At 40.4% G+C, this 26,918-nt stretch overlaps 1 protein-coding gene across 2 annotated transcripts in view; it reads right to left on the bottom strand.

The window, feature by feature from the left end:
* The window catches only part of PIP5K1B (phosphatidylinositol-4-phosphate 5-kinase type 1 beta), a 124,376-nt gene extending 113,389 nt beyond the window's left edge, over positions 1–10,987 (bottom strand). The window contains exons 1-2 of one of the 2 annotated variants that reach the window (XM_075020976.1): positions 10,946–10,987; positions 7,744–7,930 (exon numbers count right to left, since the gene is read on the bottom strand). The gene's annotated coding sequence lies outside the window, so the exon portion shown is untranslated. Of the gene's footprint in view, positions 1–7,738; positions 7,931–10,945 lie in introns of both variants that reach the window. The other variant, XM_075020975.1, reaches the window with a different exon arrangement.
* Between the last annotated feature and the right edge of the window lie 15,931 nt (positions 10,988–26,918).

Consider the following 26,918-nt stretch of genomic DNA (forward strand, 5'->3'; position numbering starts at 1 on the left):
TATAAATTACTTTCTACCACAGCCTGTTATTACACATCTAGCTTCAGCTGAAGGCATCTGAAATTGACACTGGCATTTTAACCTCCAGTTTAACCATTCCAAACGGACAATGTACTCATGTGCTTTCATATTTGCTATAGCTAATGATGCTATCCTGATATTGCACATTAAATCAGGCATATACCAGACATTGAAAAGATAGATCAGGCTTGCATGGACAAATAAATTAGATTTAGGGAATTTCAGATCATATTTGTTAGCTGCATAAATTCAACTCAAAGTTCTATACTAACTGTGTGAACAACATATGAATAGACCAGATAATTTCAGGTTAAAATAATCTGAAAATTATGATTTTAGATTTAAGCTCTTCCTTGAGCCTCTCCCAACCAAGGGGAAATCCCCTTGAGTTTTGCAAAGAGCTATGAAGTGCTTGACACTACTGTCCTCCACTGACTTCAAGGCTTCTCTGATCACAAAGTCGGCCTGGCACAGGGATGCAGTCAGAAATAGGTAAGATTCGGCTCAAGTAATCAGTGCAATAATGACATATATGGAAAAAGTTGAAGATATTTTATCATAATTGCTGTGGTGTGTATTTTCTGAAATAAACCACTCCAGTGTTTTGATAGCTTGCCTCGGGGTGAGGAAAAAAAAATACATCAGTCTACAGTATCTCCCTTTTGAAAGACAAATGTACAATCAAAGTTAGATTATGACCTAGCAATATATGTTATTATTTAAAATAACAAAGTTAAGCAACTTAGCTTCCAGGACACCATTAGTATAGATGCTTTTTTTTTATTACTACAATTCTCATCAAACACCTTAATTCAATAAAAAGATGTTTGTTCATTAGCCTTTTTTTTTTTCAAACACAACTTTTAATTACTCAAACACAATCTGATGCAAGAAGAATGAAACATGCAAAGCTACACTTTGTTGTATAATATCACATCACGACCAAAGAGATTAGGCAGTCCCTCAAACACAGGTGACTTTCACAATTCCTTTATAAGTTAAACATAGATCCAAACCAGCCAAAGATTATGTATGTGCATCAGTTCTTTATGGTAATACATTACATGTACCCCAGATGCACATCTCCTCGCTATCAGTCATCTGCATCAACACTGCACTGATGTGTCCCCTCTGCCACCTGTGTCCAGGGGCACATCTAGCCATACCATTGTGCCACAAGGCTGATTTAGGGCACCAGCAAGGCTGCCATTGGGAAGACTCCTAGTAAGGGCCAGAGTGGTCTTTGCCCACATAAAAGAAATATGGGCAAGTATGGAGAAGCTGTTACCAGATAGAAGCCCTGTTGCGTCAGGGCACACAGCTACCCCTAGCAGGGGCCTCCCCTGCTCACCCAAAGAATACGCAGACTCGGATCTCACCACTTCAGCTCCTACATTCGTCAGAGGGAGCAGCTGTGGATGAGAAGCCTGTGCAGCAAACTAACAAAGGGAACACAAACAGTGGCACCACAGGAAAGGGTCTTGATTAGGTTTCAACATTCTGTGGTCATAGATCGCCACCTCATACCGAACTTGGAACCTGGATTCAAGTGGTGAGATGCAAAGGGCAATTCTGAATTACAGGTAGTCTCTGCAGTGTGTATGCACAAACCAGGAGGAGTCAAGGCAAGTGCTAAAGGTAACTGCACTTAGTAATTGTGCAGATGTTCATGGCTGCTTACTAGTTAATGACTAGCATCCACATAAGGTCAAACAGCTGTTAAAAAAATTACCATTCTTACATCACAGGTAAATAAATTCAAGCATCAAAAAATGAGGTAGGATACTCCTATGATGCACAACTGCTTTAGGCCTGCACCAAAGTCATAGTCTGATCACAAATGCACTTAAACTACAGTGATCTTTCTTGAGCAGGTTCAAAGATGAGTTCTGCAGTACACAACCACTGTAGGGATCCTTAAACAACTTTTCCTGTGGAGAAACTAAGATAAAGAGGGTACTGCTCCCTGTCAGCTTGACATGTCAATCTTCATCTGTGTTTTCCACCCTGTAGAGTTCCTGTCACCTCTGTGACATAAAGCACATGAAGCAGAAAGAAGCTGGGTAGGTTCAGACATTGAAAAGACTTGTCAAAATAAACTCAGAAGTCAGTAACATACAAGACATGTGCTGTTTGGGCTTTGGTACAGTGGAGTTCAAATCCCAAAGAAATCCAAATAAATCTAGAAACTGGAGCCCCCAAGACAGAGCAGACCATGGCTCTTTTTTTACTTTCTAAACAATATTTCTAACTATTCATATAATAAGAAAATACTGTTAATGTACATTGCTGAAACACAGAGATAACAATTTCCTTCCTTGGTGTTGCAAGGTACATTCATCTTACAACACAATCAGCCTTCCCACAGCAAGCACAGTATCTTGTAAAATTAGTAGTGAGACAAGAGTGTGTTACAGACCCCCTTTTATAACCAAGCCTACACAGAAAAGGAAAAAAGTGAGAGTACTAATTAGCAATGGAATAACTAGTTTAATGACTTACTGGAATGCTATGGGAAAGGGGAATTTAACTGATCAGTTCAGCTGCTAACAGAAGTCAATAATCCCAATTTGAGAACCAGTAACTCTGAAGAGTGGTTCCAAATCTGTTTCTTCTTTTACCCTGAAGCTTTGTATGCTCCCTCGTGGCTAATTACAGCACAAGAGGCAGGCTTGTGCTCACATAATAATAATAACCTAGTCTGCTGAGGTAAGGAGACATAAATGAGGGAAACACTGCCTTCATTGCAGGCTATATAGGTTGTAGGTCACTCAATGTATTCATTTGCCACTCAAAACCTCTGGTTTTGCTACTCTGCTACAAACACCTAGTCAAATAACATAGACAGTCCTAGGTGGGGTCTGTCTGTCTGCATTAACATTTCAGACTCCAACGTAATTGTATGCAAAGCACATGACAAAAGTCACACCTAGGTATACACCAACACACAACAGAAACTGGTATGTTCTCTAGCACAGTAGTAACCTAAAGAAAGAGAAGCAACCTTGTAAACCCTGAACAAAGGCATGCAACAGCTTTAAAAAATATCCAGTCTAGCTAGGCACTAGTATGTTTCTTGGCTATTTTGCATGAGAACACCACAGTACACTGAATCTGCTGTTAATTTTAGGCACTTCTAATATCTCATACTGGAATTCCATTATATGCACACCAAGCAATAATATTCTATGTGTGTTTTTCTGCCTAGAAATCGGATGATAAACTCCCTCTTTGACAACGTCATCTCTGCTTTCTGCATATGCTAAGAATCACCATATTGACATGACTGAAGATTAAAGCAGTCCCAGCAGCACCACATCTCTTTATGGGATCACCACCACACATTTCAGCATAAGTCTAAGAATCAGAGAAAAAGTGATCATGAAAGACTATGATCCTTACTTATCCACATTACCAATATTTTCAAACTATTTCTAGTGTAAAGACCAGCAAAGCCTCGAAGCAAAGTAAGGTTCCAATTTAGATTTCTGTTGCCATTCAGAAATACATAATAGGGTTCTCTCCATTTGCAATACTTTAGTGTCCTACTGTAGTGATCTGTGAATAGCTGGCAAAAGGTTTATAGCATAAACAAAAACCTGGTAACATGAAATGTACAAGTATCATTACTTAAGGAGATGACTTGTTACATCATCATGGTTGTATTAAAAACAAAACCAGGAGCTGTGGACTCCCATGAAAAGGTTTTCTGTTTCCTAGCCAAAAACCTTTTCATAATACTTCCTTTGTTTCTGTGTTGAACAAAGTGACTGAACTTGGTGGGAACTCTCTCTTCCCTCCCAGAACCTTCCACTAGCACTCTGAATGTGAAAGCTGTGTTTCCTCAAAGTGTGTGCAACCTAGAGGGGGAAATAAAGGACTAATGTACCAGTCCCTCAAAGGCTTCACTGTGTGCCTGCCTTCATGCACTGCAATATACCTTATACAATTATCCATACTGACTTCCACATCACTCAAAATCAAGCAAAACCACCAGTTTGGGCAGAACCTGGGTACTCAAGTTTGACTTAAGGGTGTGCTCCTCCATGCAAGGTAAGCCATATGTGTTGCCTTCTTTCCAGACTACTTATCCAGAGCTCTGAGGGGTCTTACACAAGACCACTCAGAGCCACAGAAATACCACTTTATTCCTCTGCAGCCTGGTGACCGGGAGCTGGGTAGGCTGGGTAAAAGGCAAGCTCCACACCATACAAATCGGGACCATCCCCTCTGCTCTCTCAACAGACACACATAAATCATATCACAAAGAAAAACGGAGGAGATCCTAACTGGCACCTGCAGGTATGGATCTGCTGATTATGCTTTGCACTATGAAGATTGTAAAGGTGCAGTAATCTTTACCTTGACTCATAAGCCAAAAGACTACACTGTGTGGCAACCTCTCTGTCAGCCAAGAAGGTAAATTTTCACCCCTCCAGCCTCAGATAAACATCTCCTAATATGGTCAGCAGACACACTGGAGAAAAAAAGCTGAAAAGGGTTATTTATCGCCTTAGCAATATTTTTTTAGAACTATGCATACAAAAATATTTATATATTCAAAAAAATAAGTACACAAGCCCTCTCAAATCTGTAAGACATTAGAACAAGAGAAGCACACACTAAAGACAAAGGTCTGTGATAAATCTGACACATTTCTTACTGGACCTCTGAATATCAAACTTGGCACTGAAGTAACCTTAAATAATAAAGTGATCAAAAAACCTTAACTCAGATAGCACTACTGAAAATAAAGTTCAGTGTTCTTACCTGAGATGGTTTTAGTTCTTTTCCAGAAGTTAAAAAAAAGTCACTGCCCTACTGTTATCAATGATTCACAGACAAGTAAACTGCATACCACTGCACACACACACCTTCCTACTGACGAGAAAACACCAACAAACCATGTAGCACTAACTGCCACACGGTAAACCTGGGGATGGTCTCATACAAACACTGCATTACTCTTAGGCAAAAAGCCTTGACTCATGACACATTAAACCCAAGACTTTAATTAGGTACAAAGGGAAAGAACATCGGCAGAACTTTCAAGGCAGAAAGTTATCTTAGCAGTATCCAGGGAATCCCAGAATCTTTCCATTTAGTTTGATCATCCTCTGAAGATTTTCATCTATAGCTGTAACAGGAAGCCCATGAATTTCTAACCTCCTCTTTAATAATCCTACAACTTTACAACCTGGGTTAGGGAAGGTACATAACCATGAAGACTGCTATCTTGACCCAAAAGAAACATTTCTTCTAATTGGAGACAGACAGCAGTGGTGGCTGCCATGGATTTTTACATTATCAAGACAAAAACTTGGCTGCTCCCCATTTCTCTGGATCTTGAGTACTTAAGATGGTTTACCAACAACTGAGTTTGCTGGGGAAAAAAAGGCAAACAAAGAAACACATTTCCCAAATTTTGTAAGCCATCAGATTACAAACTGTCCTCCAAATCACTCAGAGACCAGCAGAAACCTTTATTAAACTAAAAAAAAAAAAAAAACGACGATCATTTGACACAGCCTGTGACCCTACTGTTGCCTCAAAAATCATCAGTAATGAGCAAACCACAGTTTGAGAAATGCTATTTCATGCAGTTAATCCTCTTCATGAACTGAAAAAAAATCAACCTTAGATTTGGGGAAGAAATAACAGTTTGTAACGAATCCAAGACAAAATGCTTATTGGCTCTCATGGTTTTCTGGCAAATGGCAGGAGACTTCACAAGAGTTTACGTAACTAAATGGGAGTGCCACTTCAGCACCGGGAAATCTTTCTACATATGCCAGTCTGCAAAAGCAGCAAACTAACACAGGACAGAGGCCAGCACAGGCTACAAGCCCCAGTACAGACCTGGAGCTCCTATCAGCTTGCCACCCTTGGTACCTCCCTGCTCCCCCAGATGCTGCTGCTAGGACTAGCTATGCTGAGACCCGGAGAGTGACAGGCACACCCCTGCTCCAATTAAGCTATCATTTAGCTGCATGGATGTATCCTCTGGCTGACTTGCACTGGTACCCAGGCCAAGAACTTATTGTGGAAACAAACTCAACAGGAGAAAAAAGCAAATTACTTTCCCAGCTAGAGAGGGATGGGAAGTTCTGGGTACAAAAAAGCTCAAGGAGAATCCGGCCCGTTCACTCCCTTTGCAGACACAGGTCTGACCATGGGCTCTGCTATGCTATGGCTTGCGGCAACAAGACAAAAAGCCCTGACGGGCACAGAAAGTGAGATTTAGACTACGATGCAACTGGGGACACGGTGGGGGCAACAGCTATTGCAACCAAGCAACAGGTTTCTCTCTCTTGACTAGATCACAGGAATGCCAACAGCAATCTTACAAACTTTTCTCAAGAGCAAAAGAAGTGAACAAGTCTCACTCTACTAATTTCAATTCTCTTCCGCCTCTCCACTGCCATTTACACACCTCCACGGCAGAGCTGCACAAATGGTCATACCAGCAAACAGCACCAGTTAAAGAGCCAGTTGAAAAATAGCTGTTCTCCACATCAATTTCTTTTGTTCTTACAAAGTTATTTTAAACTCAGATCAATTCAGTGATCTGATATTATCACAAAGCCTTACCAACAGTTGTGCAACCACAGTCAAAAAAGTGGCAAACTGCCATACCAGTTGTAGTATTTTTAAGTTAGCTTTGGTGCTGAAGGCAACATCCCATTAAACTGCACTTCTTATCAAGCTATAAACTTAAATGCTAGCAGTTTCCTTCAGTGGAAACAGCACAGTGCTGTTTCTGGAGTTGTGAACAAGATTTAATAACTGCATTTGTAAATTACAGCAATATTTCTACTATTAAATGATATTCAATTTTTTAAGTATTTGTGTAATCAAACCATCTTTGTATTTGTGTCCACTATAACTAATATAATTCTGATCACAAACTAGCAGCTCTAGTCAAAGGACACCAAGACAGGCTTTCGAATTTATATCTTCACGTGCCAGAAAACTGCCAACTCAGGAAGTTTGTACAGACGAAATGAACCAAGTGGAACCCAGTTCCAGATTCCTGGTACTTTTTTCATAGGATGAGTTTTATGATTCACAGTGAATTGGTCTCTACTAAGAGAGGATAAAAATCCTCTTATTAACACTGGGCTGTGACCTGCAGACACGCACTTCTTACACTGCATTAGATGAATCTTTCAGCCTCTATGTCTCAGCTCCAGGGTGTGTAATACTGGCATTCCCTGGCCTCAAAGAGACATTTTAAAAGGTGTATCACTATCCACAGAATTTGAAACGCTGCAGTAACAAGGATCACATAAAAAACAAAGCGGGGCTGGGTGGGTGGCATGTAGTCATACAAGACATGAATCTCGAGCTAAAAGAGCTATCAATAAAAATGAGCACAGTTAATAAAATGGCCATCATCCAGCACCTGCTTTACTAAGATGGAAGCATCTTATGGCTGTGCACATACACAGCACCACACAAAATTTTACAAGTAATTTACTTGACTATGACGCAGACCATAGCTGTGACATACTGAAGAAACTAATGCAAGCTTATTATTACTTTTAGTTTTTAAAAATCTCCTATTTCAAAATACAAAACACAAGCACATCTGGACAATGGTGAAAATACACAAGGCACTTGCAACACCTACAGCTTCTCCCCACTTTTCTGATCACACTAAAACAGCTAGTTTTGCAGCAAGGAGGAAATAACAGTAAAATGGTAGAGCTTGTACCTTACCACAGGTTGATATGGTTTTCTAGTTCACAACTTGAGAATGAAAAGGGAAGGTAAAAGATGGGATTTCCAGCTCACTCAGGGAGGACTTGAAGTTTCTTCCTCACACAGAAGGAGAAAAAGCTCTTTCTGGACTGTACAAACATGAAGAATAAGACAAGATGCATGACCTCGTAACCACAGCAGGAATCTGCAATGACAAATCAGACACTTCATCTATTTAGGGAAAATAAAATTCAGAGTATCAGTGGTGTAGGCCCACAACAAGCAGGTACAGTACAAAATGGATTCAAACACAAATTACATCTAGAAGGTGAAGAATGGTCCAAGCTGTAACTAACACTGAATGGCAGGGAAGGCATGAGGACCCTCTTCCCTCCCAATCCACTGTCAGTAAGACTTCATTTAGAAAAGCATTTCACTGCATTTAACTTGTGCAGAGTTAGCTATTCAGTTCTAAGCAATATGGGGTTTTGAACATTACAACATACACCAAACTGCTCATCTATATGCTTCTAAGTGCACATTTTATTTTGCCTGATGAATGAAGTTTGCTTTTTAGGTTCCACAGTATATAAATTTCAACTATACCACCATATAATTACAAGCAGTAACCAAAGTAACCACACTGCAACACCACCAAGTACAAATTCTGCAATCCTGTAAGACAAACACTAAGGCAGGCTATAGCAATTGTTAGCACACCACCGTATCCTGCAGGGTGCTGAAAACAGCACAGAAGCTGTGCCAGCTCTTATCTCCCCTTAAAACCAAATGGAAGCTGGAGGCAGAAGGAAAGGCAGCGCCTTAAACAGCTGCCCAGGTCCTAAGGAAAGGCTGTTGCCAGCTTCTATCCTAAAGTACCCAAGAACGCCAACACACGTGAAGTGCCTTGGTTACACAGACCATAAACACACAGAGGAGACATTGTACGCATGGAGCTGCAAGAATCAGTAAGCACGTTTTCAACACTATATGGACCACATTATGCAAGCCACAGAGAAAGTATTTTTTATAGTTTCCAGCCCATTCTGCTGGTGTCAAAAAGTAAAAAAAAAAAACCCTTTGCTACCTCCAGGCTAGATAAGAAACAAAACTAAAAAAAAAAATATAAATAAATAAAAAAAAAATCAACACCATTCCACAAACACACGCAATTACAACAAACCATGTAAGCATATGCTTATTTTTAGGCACGTGTTTCAATTCTTCCGCTATCAAGAAGACCTAAATATGTAACTAAAGATTATAAACAGCCCTAAACTAGCACCAACTGAACTCAGTGAAAGAAACCTCCTGCTGTTTTTAGCGCTTTAAGGATCAATTCCTAAACTTAGAATGTGATTTTCCACTGACTGTTTTATCTAACTGGGGGAGTGGAAGAATCCAGGAAACAGATGAAATACAGTAAAATAAAAGGAGTGAAGAGGAACATTTTTACAATCATGTTTTATTTTTCCCTCAATATATTAATTACCAGAAACTGACCTCTAAAAACAAAACATTTAAATATTTGTGTTCAATTTTGGGTTTTGTGAATCAGTTTTGAGATGGCTACAAGGCAAAAAAGTACATTAAGGATGGGAGAAAGCATCTGGGTGGAGGAAGAGATGTGAGAAAATTAAGAATTATTTATGTTTTTTAGGTTCTGGAACAGTCAGAGTAACAACTACATTAGGCATTCATCCGACTATGTATTCTCTGCTTTGAAGATGAAAGAATTTTGAGAGACCATTTAATGAACTTTATTAATAAGCATCTCTACCATAATAAACCATGGGATAAACATCCTATAAATTTATGCCGAGACATAAAAAACCCAGTGGGTGCTACAATATACATTCACTAATTCCCAAACTGCCAATGCTCCTTATGTTAGGTGCATTTTAAGGAGAATTTCTGTGCTTTTAATTCTGATCTGAGCCCTCCTCCACCTTCCATTACCCAAATATTAGCTCAAAACATTTACATAAATACGTAACTCTCTGACAAAATAGAAGGAACGAAACCACTGTTTCTTCACCTGAAGCAGTATCCTTTTAGAAGCAATGTGAAACAAGTATATTTACATTTCTTTTGGGAGAGCTAACATAACATCCGCACAAAGTTCTCCTAAAGCAACAGCACATACCATAGCTCCATTGTGAAGAAGCAGCATTAAAAAGAAAAGAGGGGGCGGGGGGAGAAAACCCACCACGACCTGTGATCACCTAAGCAGCGTATTGGAAACATTGCTACTTTAGGAAAGCCACTTTATGGTACTAAGAGGCAAGTTTAGTACTCAAAAGAGTTGCCCGCTGCCGGAGGCTGTTCAGCAAAACCAGCATCTTGGACAGAAAGGTCTCGGTGCAGCCCTGCTCTCTCTCGGGGGCCGCGGCGGCGGCGACAGCAGCAGTCAGTCAGCAGTCGCCCGGCAGAGCCCGGCCGGACCACGGCGATGGGCTTAATCCTGGAAGAGCCAGCGCCTAAGGCATGCGGGAACCTACCCCTCACAACTCCCTCGCAAGCTGTTGGGTTTTGGTTTTGTTGGGGTTTGCTTTTGGTTTTGGTTTTTTTTTTTCCTTAAGAAGCTACAGTCCCACAATTAAAAGACTTAAAAGTCCGTGGAAGTTCACAGAAAAAAATCCGCCCCAAACAAACCAACAAACACAAAAGGACAAGAAATAAGAGGCGTTTTCTGCCAGTCCTTCAGGCTGCAGCCGGCACGGCCTCGGGTGCAGGCGGGGCTCCCCAGCGGGGACAGGGACCAGCCGCGCCCGGCCCGGCTCAGCACCTGCCCGAGCCCAGCTCGGGGCGCCCGCCAGCCCCCAGCGCTCAGCCCTCAGCCCCCGCGCCGCCCGGCTTCCCACACACACCTGCTCCCTGGGACGGCCGTTGGGGGGTGTGTGTGGAATTAAACAGCCCTAAAAATAAAATCAGACACGCGCCGAAGCCCCCACGCCCCGCGGCGAGACCGCCCGCCCCACGGCGGGGGAAAAATAAGGCAAGAAACGACACAAGAACTGCACGTACGGCTGCACCCGCCTCACCCGCCGCCAGCCTGTGACGGCCTCCAGCGAGGCGCCCCCCGCCCGCCGGGAGGCCTCGCCTCGCCTCGCCTCCCCGCTCCGGCGCCCCGCCGAGCCCCCCGAGGCCGGAGCGGGGACCGTGCTGCCACCCCCACCGCCCCCGACCCGCCCGGACGGTAGCGCCGCAGCTCCCTCACCTCCAGCGCCGGTGTGTGGCTGCGTGAGGCGGGCCGAGGCGGTGCGGCGCGGCGGGCCGCGGTCCAGGCCCCGCCCGCGGGCCGGCTCCTCCCGCCCGTCCCGAGGGCCGAGGCGGCGGGGGCCGCCCGGTGTGCGCCCTGCGCGTCCTCCCCAGCCTGCCCGCCGGCCGGCGTCCCCGTGGCCCCGGCTGCCTCTCCTCGTCCTTTGCCGCCTCTCGCCCCGTGCTTGCGAGCGCTCTGGGGACTGCGTGGGGGCCCAGGGCGGGGGAGCGGCTGGTGGTTGGGGGTCCGGGGTCCCCAGGAGACATAGCTGCGAGGGGTCGTGACGGGCTGTGTGCTGCTTTGGTGTGCGGGGCCGTGGTGGCCCACTGAAGCGTGACAGCACCTGTTGGCCCGTTTTTGGCAGGAGGGATTCTGCCTCCGCGGCCAGCTGGCCATTCCGGGCCGAGCCTGTCAGCCTGGACCGAAGGGTGACCATCCGGCACGTGCTCGCTTACTTACCTCTCATTTCATTTCTCCAGGATTGTGCTTATTCGTCGCATGTGAGCTCCCAGTGCTGCTTCTCACATAAAACTGCTTTTGGGCTGGCCACCCTAGATGCGCGTACGCCCTAAGCAGAACAACACAAGAACTGTCACTGCAGCATCTGCCTGGGCACCTCCATCTACGCTGAGAAGGCCAAAAATCCAAGTTGTTAATTCTTCCGTCACGTACTTTCCATGTTTAAGTTTTGCAGGCCTCAGGGAGATATTGAGGAGGAGGGCAGTGAGGAAGGCTATAAGTCGGTGCAGATGAGTGAAGGGAACTTCCCAGAAGGGACGCTGGGAGAACAAATATGCAAAGATTTCCTGCTGAAGAAAATAGAGGGTTGGTAGGACCTCATCTGCAACACTGCTGCATTCAAGGGAACATCTCTTCTACAGGGGCCTGAGCTCTTCTCAGGGAGCAGAGTGCTGGGGCTGTACCCCTGCCACACAACCTAAGGCTGCATGGGTGGCTGTCTCTGCTCACGAATGGTTACAAACCCTTAGCGTCTGCTCAGGACCTTTTTATTCCTGGTAGAAGAGACTACTCCCAAGCTACACAAGATGAGTGCGTAATAGCTGTGCATTTATAGCTGTAATTACTGATGTCGGATACGCTGACTCATGCAAGTTGACTTCCAAGTGCAGAAGGAACTATTGTATGTGTGCGCGTGTGAAAGAAATCACATAGCATTTCAACGTGCTACTTCCATGTTGTTCCGTTTTGATCAAGGTCCTTACTTCACTGCGGTTTTTATCTGCAATGGTATTTATAACAAACGATAGCAGAGCAACTACATCACACGTTTACTCAAATCAATGTGCAATAGTCACACCACTTAAATGATGATGGCCTCCTTAGGTCAGAGCTGCAAGAGAGATCTCTGGTAAACTAGCTTCTGATCTCATCCCCTGATGCTTCAGTTCTGCTTTTCACACCAGTAGAAGTACAGTGGCTCATATACACTGCCGTCAGATGTACCATCTGGCTCAGCTCTGAACCTTTAGAGTGGATGACACTTTCTTAATGTATGCAAAATCTGCAGCATTAACTAGCTTGTGGTGATACAAGTATTTGGAAGATGACAGAGAATAATCTAATACCATCAAGGCTTCTCAAAATTTCCTTTCAGATATTTAAGGTGGACTGCTTCACATTACATTTCACCTCAACCAGCAAGACTGAACTGTTTTACAGAACTCTTGCAAAGGAAGTTTTAAGAACTGCAGATAGCAGTGACACTGGTTATACGTTGCGAACAGGCAACACCAAGTCCCAGGCCCAAGAAGAAGAGCAGACAGAACCCCTGATTCCTCTTCCTGCAAAAAAGCATCCTAAAGTAGGAGAGAGTTTCTTCCTTCTTTCTTCTTTGTGCTGAACCAAACAGGTACCTGAATGTGTTTTTTTTGGCTCACTGTCATCAGGGGAATTTAAAACTGAGAGAGAGGTTCTGATTGCTTAAAGAGTCACCTCCAATTGTATTAGCAACAGAAAAATGATTTAATAGAAATTTGTATAAAAAATGTGACTTCACAGAATTCATTGGCAAGGTTCACTCTATTACTTAGTACATGAATAAAATGACCCTCCCGTTGAGTCACAAGGTTCAGAGAAGACTCCCTTGCTTTCTAAACTCCTGTCGGAGTCTAGGTGTGGCTGGATTGACTCCTAGTCCCAGACCTGGTCAACGGTTTATATCTAAAGGAATTATGAGTGCAACAGCAGCCTAAAATTCATTCACAGTTGAATAAAAATCACAACAGGAATTTAAGTATAAATTTGAAAGTAAAAACTTATATCCTATAATGTACTTGCTATAACTTACTTAATATCTTATAATATACTTGCTACAACTTACTGATAACTTATAATGTACCTACCATAACTTACTTGCTATAGACAATTCAGGTTAGTACACATGCATGCATAAAGACACTAAGAGAAACACATATAACAGAGTAAAAGAGAGAGAAAAGGAGGTATACCTGTTAAAAATTCACCTCGAGGTCAGTGAAAATATTCACATCAAATGCTTTGGCATTTGTCTCAACAGGCAAAGGCTTGAGCCTCAAGGAGCGAAGAGAATCAGCACAGGTCATGTCGGCTTTTGGTGACAGACCTCCAATTTTCACAAACAGGAAAGATTGTGAGCTCTGAGAGGCGTCCCACTCAGAGGGAGATGCTGGTTGGAGCCCACTGTGGTCCAGGAGAGCTAAAAAAGCCTCACTTAGCGCTGCTGTTTATAGGTTCAGGAGATGATTGGCTTTCATCATTAACAAATTTCTAGAATCCCAGCTGTGCTGAGACTGTTTAAGAATAACTCAAGACATAGATATGGGATGCTGCAAGACTGTCAGGGGAGGATTGTAATGTCTCAAGGTTGTTATGAGAAAGCACTGGCTACAGGTTGTTATTAGAACTGGCTATCTCTACTCCTGTCCCCGCACCTTTGCCGAACAGTAGGGGTCCCTGAGATGCACAGCGTATCTCCCTGTCTTAGCTGTGTAAGAGTTCCTCACACAGTCAAGGGTTGCTTAACTGCCCAACTCGTTACACTTATGCTAAGGCCTAGCAAGCCTTCCCGAGTTTGTGTCAGCCTGGAGGGTGGGAAAGAAATGCACTGCCTCACTCACGCATGCACTCAGTAACAGTGCTATATGATGTAAGAAAACTGTCAGTAAATGGCAAGTTATGAATCTCAATGACCATTTTCTTCTCCTTACACTGCCAGGGTGGTACCTAAGTGCCCTGGGGTCTGACAGCAGCATCCTGCACAGATACATGAAAACCAGCCTGGTAAAGGTTGCCACTAGGTGTGGTAGTAGATTGCTCCTTACAATCTAATTTTCTGCAATTATAATTTTGGTAGATTGCCCTGCACTGAATTCCATGCTAGTACTTTATGCTGCTTACATCACATGAGCTAGCGAGGAAAGTGCAGAAAACTGGAGCCATAAGTGGTAGTCCAACACATTCTTCACATTCATGTAATCACTCTTTGATGGGATTGATGGTGATGTTTGTCATAACCCAACCACCCTGAGGGGTCATGTGTTGGTAAAGGTTCAGGCTGTCAGGCAGGTCTGGATCACAACAGTGCCCAGATCCACCCCCGACTGCCTTACTTCCACACAACTGTTTAGAGTGCATGTATGTGCAATAACAGACCAATGACCGTAAGACAATGTTTGCAAACAGGAGATAAAAGTACTGATTGAGCTCCAACAGGGAGGGAATTAAACCAATCAAATATCACAATTGCCAATATATGTATACTTTATTAAGCATCTAAATACTCACTAATGCTCACTATGTTGGATTTATCAGATCTAACTCTATTCAAATAACCATTGATAAAGACAGTTATGCATTCAATGGTGATAAGAATAATGATAATACAAATAACTCTCACGAGTGCAATTATGGTGATTGGCAATGTCATACAGTCAAGCATCCCTGGCCAGGAAGATGTCACCACATTAGTGAGATCCTCCACTGGCTCTATCCTAAAGTCAGCTTTTAGAGAGTTGCTTTACCTACGCACAATTACTTGTAGCTGTGATCCAAAAGCAAGCCACAAGCCACAGGCCTGCTTCCGTAAAAGCATGTCAGGTTCCGTAAAGCAAGTCAGTTTCCATCGTTCAGAGTCAGGCACCTGCTGCGGCAAGAGGCTTGTGGTTTCATGTTAGTGATATTTACAAAGCCGGGGGAGGGGTGGGGAGTGTGTCAGTCACAGTTGGTCACCACAATGTTTATCTAGAGGACATTTATGTTCAAGGCTTCAAAATATTAAAACATCTCACAGACTGTATTTCTTTCACAAAATACCTGAGATGAGAGAAATACTATTATTTACTTTTATAAATAGGTGACAAAAGACATGTATTGGCAATACACAAAAGTCAGTTTTAAGACTCATAGTTCCAGATCAAAAGCACTGTGGCAGAGTGATGATCTGGTATAAACTCACTTTGCTGGTTCACACTCCATCAGACAGTTTATATGAATTAGCTTTATACTGATGAGTTTTTTACCTTTCCTTCCTCATCAGCTTACATTCTTGACCATGTAGGGAGAAGTGTGATTGTGTGCCATTGTGAGCCAGAACAAGTTTATGCTACTGGGAGAGCCAGTGGTGCACAAGTCCAGGATGAATTTTGCTGGAACCATCAGCAGTTGCAGCTGGATCAATTTGCCAATGCAGAACATTTAACATTTTTATTGCATCTTCACATTGTCAAAGAATTTGCGTAAGGATGGCCATGTAGAGTGCTCAGTCACTGCTGGATACTTCTGTGAGTTCCAGTTGTCTCTAACAGAGGAGCGAGATTGGGTGATTAAAGTAATTTTTTTGTCTTGAAATCCATAAGCCACTGCTGATTTGAGCTACTGAGTAAGTCCAGCATAGAGTCCAGCATCATGCACAGATAGTACTTTAGGCCCCCATTAGTAATTTCATTTTTATGTTCCTTTGGTTTTACATATCCAGTAACCATGGACCAATTTTCTGAAGGAAAATTGCACATAGGAAGTTACACTTTACTCAGCATTCACAAAAAAACAAAACAATAAAACAAAAACCCCAAAGCAAAAAAAAAAAAAAAAAACAACTAAGAAAGGATTTCTAGAAATCTGAAAATGAAGTAAGGGGCACCTTAGAGCCTTCTGAGTAACAATGGGTAACAAAGCCTTTTGCATCAAAAGCCTTCCTCTAGATCATGACTTCTGCAGGAGTTAAAGCGCAACATGCTGTTTCAAGACTGACAATTCTGTGATATGTTAATTTGGAGAGGTTTTTTTTTTTTCTAGAAATATATAGAACTACAAAGAGTTCTATTTCACTCTTCTATGTTCCTCTCCCATCATGTCTTTGAAGAGCATGCAAGGTGATATTAAAAAAACCCCACTGTTTTCCAGTTCTACTGATTTGATCAGCTTATGAAAATAATTAAAAAAAAGATATATATTAAAATAATGTTAAGCATGTTCCTTAAAGATGCACTTTACAGGAAATTAAGATTTATTGGTCCCTTATATTTGTCTAAATATTCAAGGGCAGTTTCTCCTCTCTGTTTAGTTATTGCAGATATCTTAAGCTTCTTATATTTTTACTTACCATCAAGGAGATATGAGCTATGGCATATCAGCATGTCAACACTAAGCCTGAATTTTGTTTGCTGAAACAAGGGCAAGAGAGAAGGCCTTATAAAAGGGCCCTGAATGCTTTTAAGAAAGCAGACCTTTTTCAGTTTGTATTACCAGGATTTCTGATGACTGCTTTCAGAAGAGTGTAAGTCTTTGGCATCTAAGAACTGATTGCTCATTACCCCCACCCCCCCCCCCCTTTCTTTTTTTTTTGCTCCATAAGCAATGCAGATAACTGAGCAGAACTAGTCACTCTAGAAATCAGAGAGCTCTTCATACAGATACTCACATGAGCCGTAGTAATTCAGACATTTGTCTACAAGTTAGCAAATCGGTCATCTTCATCCCCGCCTTAGAGCAAAACTGTGGTCTTTGTACTGTTCATATTATTATTCTGAACAGAACAGGTGCACTTTTCTGGAACCAATGACATATGGGAAACTGTCTCCTCCCTGAATCTCTTCCTGCAGTCCAGTCAAGTTTACAAATAAATTCAGTCTTTCTGGATTCCTCATCCATGACTGTGTCCTCTTAGCCACTCATATATCCTTGCACTTGTCCGAGTTAGTGAACAGTTCTGCGATAAGCTGGGTTTCTTTGGTTCTTGTAACTATGAGGCTGCAGAGCATGTGTATATGGTGATGACAATGTGTAAGACAGGACTTCCAGTCTCAGTGTTGCCATTATTTCCTGGTTTTTTTTTTAAGACAATTACATAATCTAAGCCAGGTCCACAGGGGAAATTGCATGTAAGAGAAAAGAGGTTGTAAAAACTTCTTTAAAAGTGAAAGAGGGAGAAGCATCTGGGTGAGTTAAAATGCCAGCACTGCCAACCAGAAAGCATGCAAAGTTCTGGCAGATCATTAATTAAATTAAGTTTTGCCACACATTCACTTGAAAACTGAGCAGTGCTGAGCTCTCCTAGCTGTCAAAAACTAGATGACATTGATTCTGTTTCCCAGTTTAGGACATGTATCTGAAGTAATCTAATCCCTAGGAAGAACAGTCTGTGGTGGTGCATTTCTTCCCCCTCTCTGGGCCAATCTATGAACTCAGGAAGTCTCAGTAGGCCTTAGCATAAGTGTTATGAGTTGGGTGGTTAAGCGTCCATTGACCGTACCAGGAACTCTGGTACGATATAAACTGTTGACCAAGTCTGGGACTCGGAGTTGGCCCAGCTGCACCTAGACTCCGACAGGAGTTTAGAAAGCAAAGAGATCTTCTCTGAACCTCGTGACTCAACAGGAGGGTCTCCCCTACCTTTTTACATTCCTGATCTCTGTACAAATCATCAGAAATCAATTCTAACTTGATTTTCATTTGCTTGTTTCCCTTTTACCCTATTGCATCTTTGGTGTCTGTATACATAATTTTAGTTTGATTCTGACTTAATTTTCCTGTGTGTGTTTCATCCATGTATTAAGTAATAGAGTGAATCTTGCTATGGAATTCTGTGAAGTCATGCTTTTATAAATTCCTATTAAATTATTTTTGCTAATACCCTTGAAGGTGATTCTTTAAGAGGTCCAAACCACTCCATTTTGTGATACAGTCATGGAGATATTCTAAACCATTTTTTTCCTGTTGAGTTTACTGCTTAGAGGATATAGATGCAAACTGGTGCAAAATCTTCAGAGGAGGGGAAGAAATTAGTAAAATGTTAGAGTAAATGTTGTCTGAACATTTTTATTGACTACTCTTCTAGTTTCACACCATTTAAAATAACATTGCAATGACTGTAGAAATGTCATTTTATCTAAAAGGATGATTTGAACTCACACTTTTAAAGAAGCATCAGATTTAAATTGAAATTACATTTATAAATGTTTTACATACTCACTAATGATACACTCATTAATTTACAATAATCTGTGTTACTGGAGTATAAGAATTCTGCTTCATATCTGAAGCAACCTGGAAAATGAAAATTCCATTTGAACACAAACTAGTATAAATCTTTGCATCTTTAAATCCTACAAAAGCAATAATTACACAAAACAAAGGAAAATGCAGGTACTAGCATGTTGCATGCACCCTGCAGACTTCTGCTGGCTTTTGTGGACTTCTCCTTCTCAAAGCTATGACTTCTTTTTGAGATACTGAATCAAAGTACACTCTGGTCTGAGTGTATGCCTCAGGTTTCTCTGACAATAGAGTATAAATCTCCCAGTTCATTGTCTGAGCAAGACTGTCATTCAGGGAAATCAAATGCCAGTGCAACATCTTCTGTGTAGAGAGATGCCTTCTCCCATGCTGGGGATTCTGTCCCTTCTGATAATGAACTGTTTGTTCTCAAGTCTTTCAGTGCTGTTTTGTTTTTCCTTTTGAAGAGTATCTCACCTTTAGAGAAAAAATGTACTCAGGATTCATGTCAGGGAATTTGACCATGAGGTGCAACCCCCAATTTTCAATGGGTTTTGGTGCCATTTTACTGATAAAATCCTGCTCTTGAGGTGCTGTGCACATGGGTGTATAGCTCTGCTCACATACATCACTGGGGAGGAGAAAATTTGGTTTCTAAGAGTATTCAGAAGTGCATTACTTATGTATCAGTGTGATATCCTACTATTTCCAAACAAAAAATTGTATCTGGCTTTTGCATGTGCAGACAGTTACATGAAAGTTATATTCCACTCATTTCAGAAATCTTTTCAGAGTGTGGGTCATGACCAATTAGTATCAGGTCAAGAAAACATGGTTTTATTTGCTAGCTAAACAGGAGCTCTAAACTGTGAAAAACCTCTCTGATAAATGGAGGCAGAGACCAAGTCCACATTTTTTTTCCAGACACATTCGTTTATAACTGCATAGGAACAGAGTTCCAGTGTATTTCTCTTTCTATTATAATATCACATCATCATAGAGAGAAGCGAATGCCAGTACATACTATTCTTGTGGTAAGGCTAGCCGCTGTGGGCTGTCTATATGGCACAGTGCAGTGCTATGCAAATATACTGAAGGCTACTCTGGTACCAGGTACAACAGAGTTGCCCTAGCACTTAATTAGCCCAGCCAAAGGGCAATACTAACATAGTTACACAGCTAGGGCTCCAAAAGCAATGTCTTTCAGCACTTTCTCTACATGGTGATAATTAGGCAGACTGTGACTTTGTAACACTGCATGAGATGCTGCATTAGGCTGTGTGAGAGATCAAGCAAATGTTCTGTAGTTAACAAGCTGCTGCTTCTAAGTCTGACGTGAGTAAGCATGCACTACTGTGAATTTTCTATTAGTGGAAAATGCTAAAAAAAGTTTTAGTAATTGTTCCCAGTCAGAAAAGAAAGAATGAAATAACAAGCATAACAGAGAACAAACAAAAGGAGGAGCACACAAACCAGAAGCTTGTAAGATGTTGAGAATTCCTTCTCCTCTGCCTTCAAAATCCAACATATTCAGGAGAATTTCTTTTGGAGTGTCTGAATCTTCTTGTGACTCCATCCAGAGAAAGGTATATCTGGAAAACCTTTAATAACAGAGAAGCAACACATCTATCATGATGCTTCAAGTGTTCTGTCCCTCAGTGAGCTCTCTGCATTCAGATCTAGATGTCTGAACAGAAGACTGTCAAAGATAATGAGACACTGTGCTGAAGAAGAGATATCCTTATGCAGAGGTCATCAAAGAGCTGTAAAGTTTTGACTGTATGTTCTTGAGTTGCACACATGACCTAATTGCTAGCATTTATCATACTTCCTACTGGGATATCTCCTGAAAACACTGCTCTATAGGATTATGTTAGAAGAAATTTTTTTTCTTTAACCCAGTAGTTTTGCTATAGATAATGGTGTCATTTCTGACTCAACATTTCTGCTGAGCTTCTCTGTGTTATCACTGTATATTGGTATTCAAATGTTATTTAGGAACAACTTTAAGAGAAAAAACAAGTAGCTGGTTTTTGATTGCATCGTAACCTGTAGAAAGATTCCAATCTTGTTTCCCTTCATGGCTATTCATTACACTCATGACTGCAATTCATCTGTTTGTATCCTAAAATTGAAGAAGACTTTGAAGAAAAGGCCAAGAAAATTTGATAAGGAATAGATCTGCTTGTCTATAAAAGCTGGATGCCCTTCACCTGAAAACACCTGGCTATTGAGGAACCAGTATCTGCTCCATTTATTGCAGAGATAAGAGAGAAAAAAATATGATAGGATCACATTCCTGTTAGTACTCTTGCTTTCCAAACTTCATTTGAATTCTTCTTTATGCATTAAAAGAAAAGCTGTCTTCATTTGATGTGAATTATACCATCAGGAGAAAAGAGCTGCCAGGGCAGTAGGAGACAAGTAATTTTTAAGCAAATCTGTAAGGAACAGAAAACCTGTTTCTTTTGCCTATATGTATGTTAGAGGTGTCTGACTTTCTTAAGCTACACAGAACTAAAATAGTAGAGCTCTCTCACTTGCTACTGGCTTGGTTATAGTAGTAGTTAATGTCTTTTTGGTAGGGTTTTCACCTCTCTACTCAGTATTCCCTGTAAGTACATGTATAGGCTCAGCCAAATGACAATTGAGGTGTCCGTACATACCTCAGGGCAAGGTTATTTTGCTCCAGAAATTCTTTGCTAACTAAGTGACTAATTGTCACTGAGTTCTATTAGCAATGAAAGGGCCATTTCTGCTTCACACCAAGTTATGATGACCTTGAATCTTCATGGTCCATCTTCAATGGTTGTTTTCCCATCTGTTTATACAGCCCCACTAACTTGCTGTGGGCTTCTCACAGAGATACGGTCTCTAACCCCATGCATGCAATTGCAGGAATACTTCAGATAATATTTGTAATTTTCCAGGAGGAATATGATTGTCATTATGATCAAATAGCCAGTATTATTAATTATAGTAATCTTGCACAATCAAGATCAATCCAAACTTTGCTACTGAGCTGCTAATACATTGCTAAAGCCTGAATTTGCAAGAGCTTTTTTACGTGAGTAGTCTCAAAGATACTCTTTTTCCAGTGGGGTGAAGTCAGATTCCTACAGTGGACAAGCAGGGGGAGAAGCACGCTTGAATTCCAGCTGGTATGTCAGTACAGGTCTCATAGCTATATCACTTGCTTGGATAAACCACAGTGAATATATTACCTGTGTTCAGTGAGTCTGAGGTAATGTTGAGGATCTCATCATATGTGCCTCTGGACTCTTGAAGTTTCTCTCTTAAATTGTGACTCCTTTTATGAAACAGAAAATGGATTAATCTTCGTAGTTGTTGCAGACAAAAGACAAGTCTTTGAAACAAAACCACAGTCCCACTCCCACATACAGAGCACTGAAGAATTAATGGTCAGTAGGAATACTTCAAAAGATGTACATAAAGCCTTGAAAAACTTGCATCACTGTGTCTTTTTCATGTATGTCATCAATATTTCAGTTTTTGCAATAATTTCCATTTTTATTCTTTTTTCTATAATTAATGTTCATTATTTTTTCAGTTGATTCCTATATTCTCCTCAGTTTCTCCTTGCATGCTATTTTTCATTGTAAATGGTTAACCAGATATTTCAGGTTTTGTTTTGATTTGTGGAAACACAATCTCTCAAAGCTAGGTGTTGTGGATTCCTGCAACTTTTGCCTATTTTTCTAAGAAACATGCATATTCTATTCTCTAATAGGTTAAAAATGTGCAAGTTTATTTGTTTTACTTAAACTTCATAAACTGTGTTGGCTTTCTGGGTGGAGCAGTAATTAACAGCAAAATAGGAACTAGCCAGGGACTTTTTCATAGTGACTCCCTTCTTTGAATGTTGCACTTAGAAACACTTCCTATCAGTATTTCACTTTCTCACTTAAAGTGATGTTAATCATCAGAAGCTAAAATGCTTATTACTTTTACTATTAAAAAGGGGTTGACAGCTTCCACTTAAGAAAAGACCTACAAAATTATCTTAAAATTGCTGCTGCTAAATGCCAGGCACTCTCTAAAAGCTGGAATTTATGCAAGCAGAGAACTTCCTTGCCCGAACAGCTGCAAAGTCAAGTTGCAATGATGCAGCATGCTTGTTCTTCCCAAAGGAAGAGAACTTGCAGTGCTTTATTACTTGAAACATCATGACCTAGAGTTCAACAATGTGCAGCTTTCCATACATAGGGTTGCTAAATCTGTAGTATTATATATGTACATAAAAAGATGTCACAATTTTTTTTTTTTTTGTTTAGGTTACAGATCATCATGTTACTCTGGTTTGGTGTTCATTCAGATGGGACAATGAGTCCAAACTGATCATTTAACCTTTGGGGATGTACTTAACATTATGTTAGGTTCTTCAGTATTGTTGCTTGTGTTCCCAGAGCTGCAGAGAAATTTTGAGATGCTTAACTGTGAAATAATTAAAAACATTAGACAAAGCAGTTAGCATGTTTAAAAATAGATGTTTTCTTATTGTGGAGATCTAATCAATAAATTGTATACCCAAGTGCCCCATGTGAAATCCATCAGAAAACTGATTATTTTAAATCCAATGTTTAAGTCTATAAATGAATATCAGTGTGATACCTGAAAGATGTTTGCCAGGCAATGAAAAACAGGGTGTGGAGTTGGTGTTTTTTTTCCTGAAGTTATAAGTTAGTTAACTTCTTTTTGGTCAATGTTCCCATAGACTGAAATTCCACATGTACTTACCCTTAAGTTACTAGCCATCTAATACTAAGGCTGATCTTTTCAGGGAAGGGATGACGTATTTTACTCTCAGTTCTGTAATGGTAAAGGCAACAGGAATTTAGTCTTGTTTGTTGCCTCCAAATTTACTACAGTGTGTTTCAGAGCATTGATTTTTTTAATATATTTTCAGGCTGCTCCAAATTATCATTTCAATTTATGTTTCTTAAGATAACACTGTCCCTGTTGCTGATGGTTTCATGTCTGGCAATCAACAAGATGACATCCATTCCCATGCCAAATGAAAAGGTCAAAAAGAAGTTATATACAGCATATCTGTTATCATGAACTACCTGCAATTCTTCCCACTGTGAATCTAGTGGTAAATATTTAATCTGTTAGTATCTAGCCCCAAACCCATGCTTTTTATTTATTAAATACAGTAATTTCTTAAATATTTTTATGATAGTCCTATAGCACAGGAAGTCGATAAAACCTTATTGCAAACACTTAGCTGAAGGTAAAAAAAAAACAGCCAGAGTCAGAGCATTGTCATAAACTTTTATTTATGAGCATTTTGTGTTTCAAAAGTAATTGCTAAAGTAAGCAATGGCTTAAGTGCTTTGGACTGTTTCTTTGACCTTGTTATTAGTTATTTGACTTTCACAGTGATAGTGAAATTACAATTCTCATTTGTAAACCCCCCCTCTTAACTGTGTTTGAATTGCATCACCATGTTAAATAAAAACATTGCTTTCTCATACCCACAGTGCAATCTGACATGTTTTGAGTCAGCAATTTGTTTGGTGGATAGAACGATTTTGGTGACAGTTCACATTTGGCACACTGGCAGATTCTTGGAGAGTGTGGATCAATGAAATCAGTGTCTTCCAAGCTTTTCAGCAAATGTCTAAGGGAGTGGGACTGGAGTAATGTCATGTGCCACAACATTTATTGCACAGCAGAAAGAACTTTTTTTTTTACTTTTTTTTTTTTTTTTAAAGAATGATTTGGAAGGATGGAAAACTTTATTATTCTCCTGGTAGACTTTTTCAGGCCACTAAGGATTTGGTCCTGCTGCTGTTCAAATTGGTAGCAAAATTCTCAATTATTTTGGTAGGATTGAACCCAAAAGCAAATGGAGTTCTGTAAAGCTACCAAAACCATAACATAAATGTAGGAAATACAAGCTATGATCAATTTGACCTAGGATTTTTTTGTTAGTAACTGAGCACCTTGCACAAGGCTTTTTTTTATCTTTAAGACAAACCAGAGACTCAAATGGAAAATCCAATATACAGCCTTATTATGGAATTTGTCACAGCTGAAAGTCTTGAATACAGAAATAAGGGCACTGATTACTATAAACTAATAATGCATTTTCTTCCATTCCTCAATCCTCTTCTGTGAGAGATATTAGTCATCAAATAAGTCTTTGAAGGCTAAATTTACAAGGTTGCAACTTAAGCACTCAGTAAGTTTCCATCTGATACAATTTCAGAAGAATGGTAGACCAAAATGTTTATTATTTGGTGTTTAAAACTGAAGGTACCTGCTGGCTTTACACAAACATTCAGAATTAGAACTTTTTATTTATTCAGGAAAAAATGACATGTTAAAGAGAGAGTCAGAGCACTCTGTACCAGTATGACTCTGCCTTAGTGGTATCACCCTGGAGGATTTAAGTATTGTGAGTAACAAATTGCTCAGTTAAACTGAACAAAGGAGTAGGAGTTTGTTGCACAGTGTCTATATGGGAAGAATCAGAATAAGTACAACTACAGTCCATTCACCTAGTAATCAAAAGCTATAGTTAACTATATAGTTAACTTAGGAATGGATTTGAACTACTGAGATAGAAAGAAATTACATCCCATTACTAAACCCATGACTTCATTAATTCCCAAGATTTCTGATCATCAGAATTAAGACAAAAAATGTCAAGAGATTCCACATGAGAAGGGATGTGTGTATGTTGAGAGGAGACTCTTTTTACAATTAGGTTAAGAAAAGAGCATATACACAAACATGAAGCAGTATATACATACCAATTTGGCACTGAGAAAGCACTGAGAAAGTATGCAAAGAGTGCTATAGTCTAGTTTGGGGCAAAATTCTTTTTAATTAAATCATAGTTGAACTGCACGACTGAAGAAGCAGAATAATGCTTTCAACTGTTCTTTCTAAACAGTTTTTCCATCAGTAGCCAAGTTTTCAAGAAGCAGCCTTCATTTGAGCACTCAGAGTACACAAATGTCACATAAGTATAGTTAGAAAGGTCAGAAACAGCATCATCCCCATATTGTCTCTATCAAAGTGCAGAAGTGACAGAGTACACACAGCAAGCAGGAAACATGTCAAGAACTGCAGCAGCTGTTCTTGCAGAAGTTCAGTTTCTCTTCAGGCTAAATGCACTGTCACTATTTAAAGGAAATACTAAAGAACACATCAGCGTTTTTCCAGTGTAGCTACATGCAATGTCGCAACCACCAAAAAAGACTCTTAGTTGAACCTCCTCAACAGTATCCTTCCTAATCAGCTTACTTTTGCCAAGTCCTTATCTGCACAAATTGTCTAAATAACTTTTTGGGAAGAAAGAAGGGCCACATCCTTTCTTCACTAAGTATCTAACTTAAGGCAGCCATTCAAGTCTTCCAACCCTTCAAAGTGCCTCAAGAAGTGAGCTGGGGCCACCATTCTATTCCACAAGAAGCCCAGTTCTCTGTCATATGCTCCCATTACCTATCTGCTAGTCATACGTGAAGGAGTCAAGGAAATCTGGCCTTAGGACCATATTAAAAGCTCACTCAATATATGAAAAATCTTTTGACAAGCAACTCCCTTAGGCATTTTTTTAAATGTGCACATGTTTTATCTTTTATTACTGTTTCATCTTCTTATAGAAAGAATGTGAAAAATGAAGTGTTTTTCATGAGTTGTTATTTAAAATAGAATTAAAGTAGCCATTTGTCTGGGTGTCAGTTTTATCCTATTGCATTATTAACCCACATTTTATAGTACTGGCCATAAATATAAAAACTGTTATAAACACAAGGGAAATTGACAGGTGAGGTTAGGCAAATAAATAAAAGAAAAAATAATATTAGGGAAAGCAAAAATCGAAGTAGAAGAAGAGACTTGTAGACAGAAAGAAAAAGAAGTATAGATACCTTGACAGCTAAAAATAAAAGCAGAAGCACTGTTTCTCTGTCCTTGCTATCCATGGCATAAAGCATCCATCCCACAACTCCTCAACTGCAGAGAAGCTGGGATGATTTCAGCCTACTGTTTCATACCTCCACCACTTGGCAGGTGTTATTAAGTTCAAATTAACATGACAAAGGAAAAAACCCCTTTATTTCTGAATGCTTAGGCCTCACATAGGACAAATACAGTAGCTAGGCAGATGCAAATAAATTAAGAAAATTTAAAAGGAACTAGAAAGGCTGGAATGATTGCTGCCAATAATCTGATTGAAGGCTTGAACCAGCTCATCTTGTACATGTAAACTTGTGCCTTGACTTAGTATGAGTCTTGTCTGCATTTAAGAGCTATATGGTTATATAATTAGCCAGAATGTTAATGATACTGATGATACATCCTCCCTCGTACAGAGAAAGTTTCATTCCAGCTGCATTTTGACAGCAAGGTAGTTCCCCTAGAATCCCCAACTCACAGCTTGCAGGCAAAGAGCTGCTCTCTTCAA

The sequence above is a fragment of the Buteo buteo genome, chromosome Z (assembly GCF_964188355.1).
Source record: "Buteo buteo chromosome Z, bButBut1.hap1.1, whole genome shotgun sequence".
In the NCBI taxonomy this organism is placed as follows: domain Eukaryota; kingdom Metazoa; phylum Chordata; class Aves; order Accipitriformes; family Accipitridae; genus Buteo; species Buteo buteo.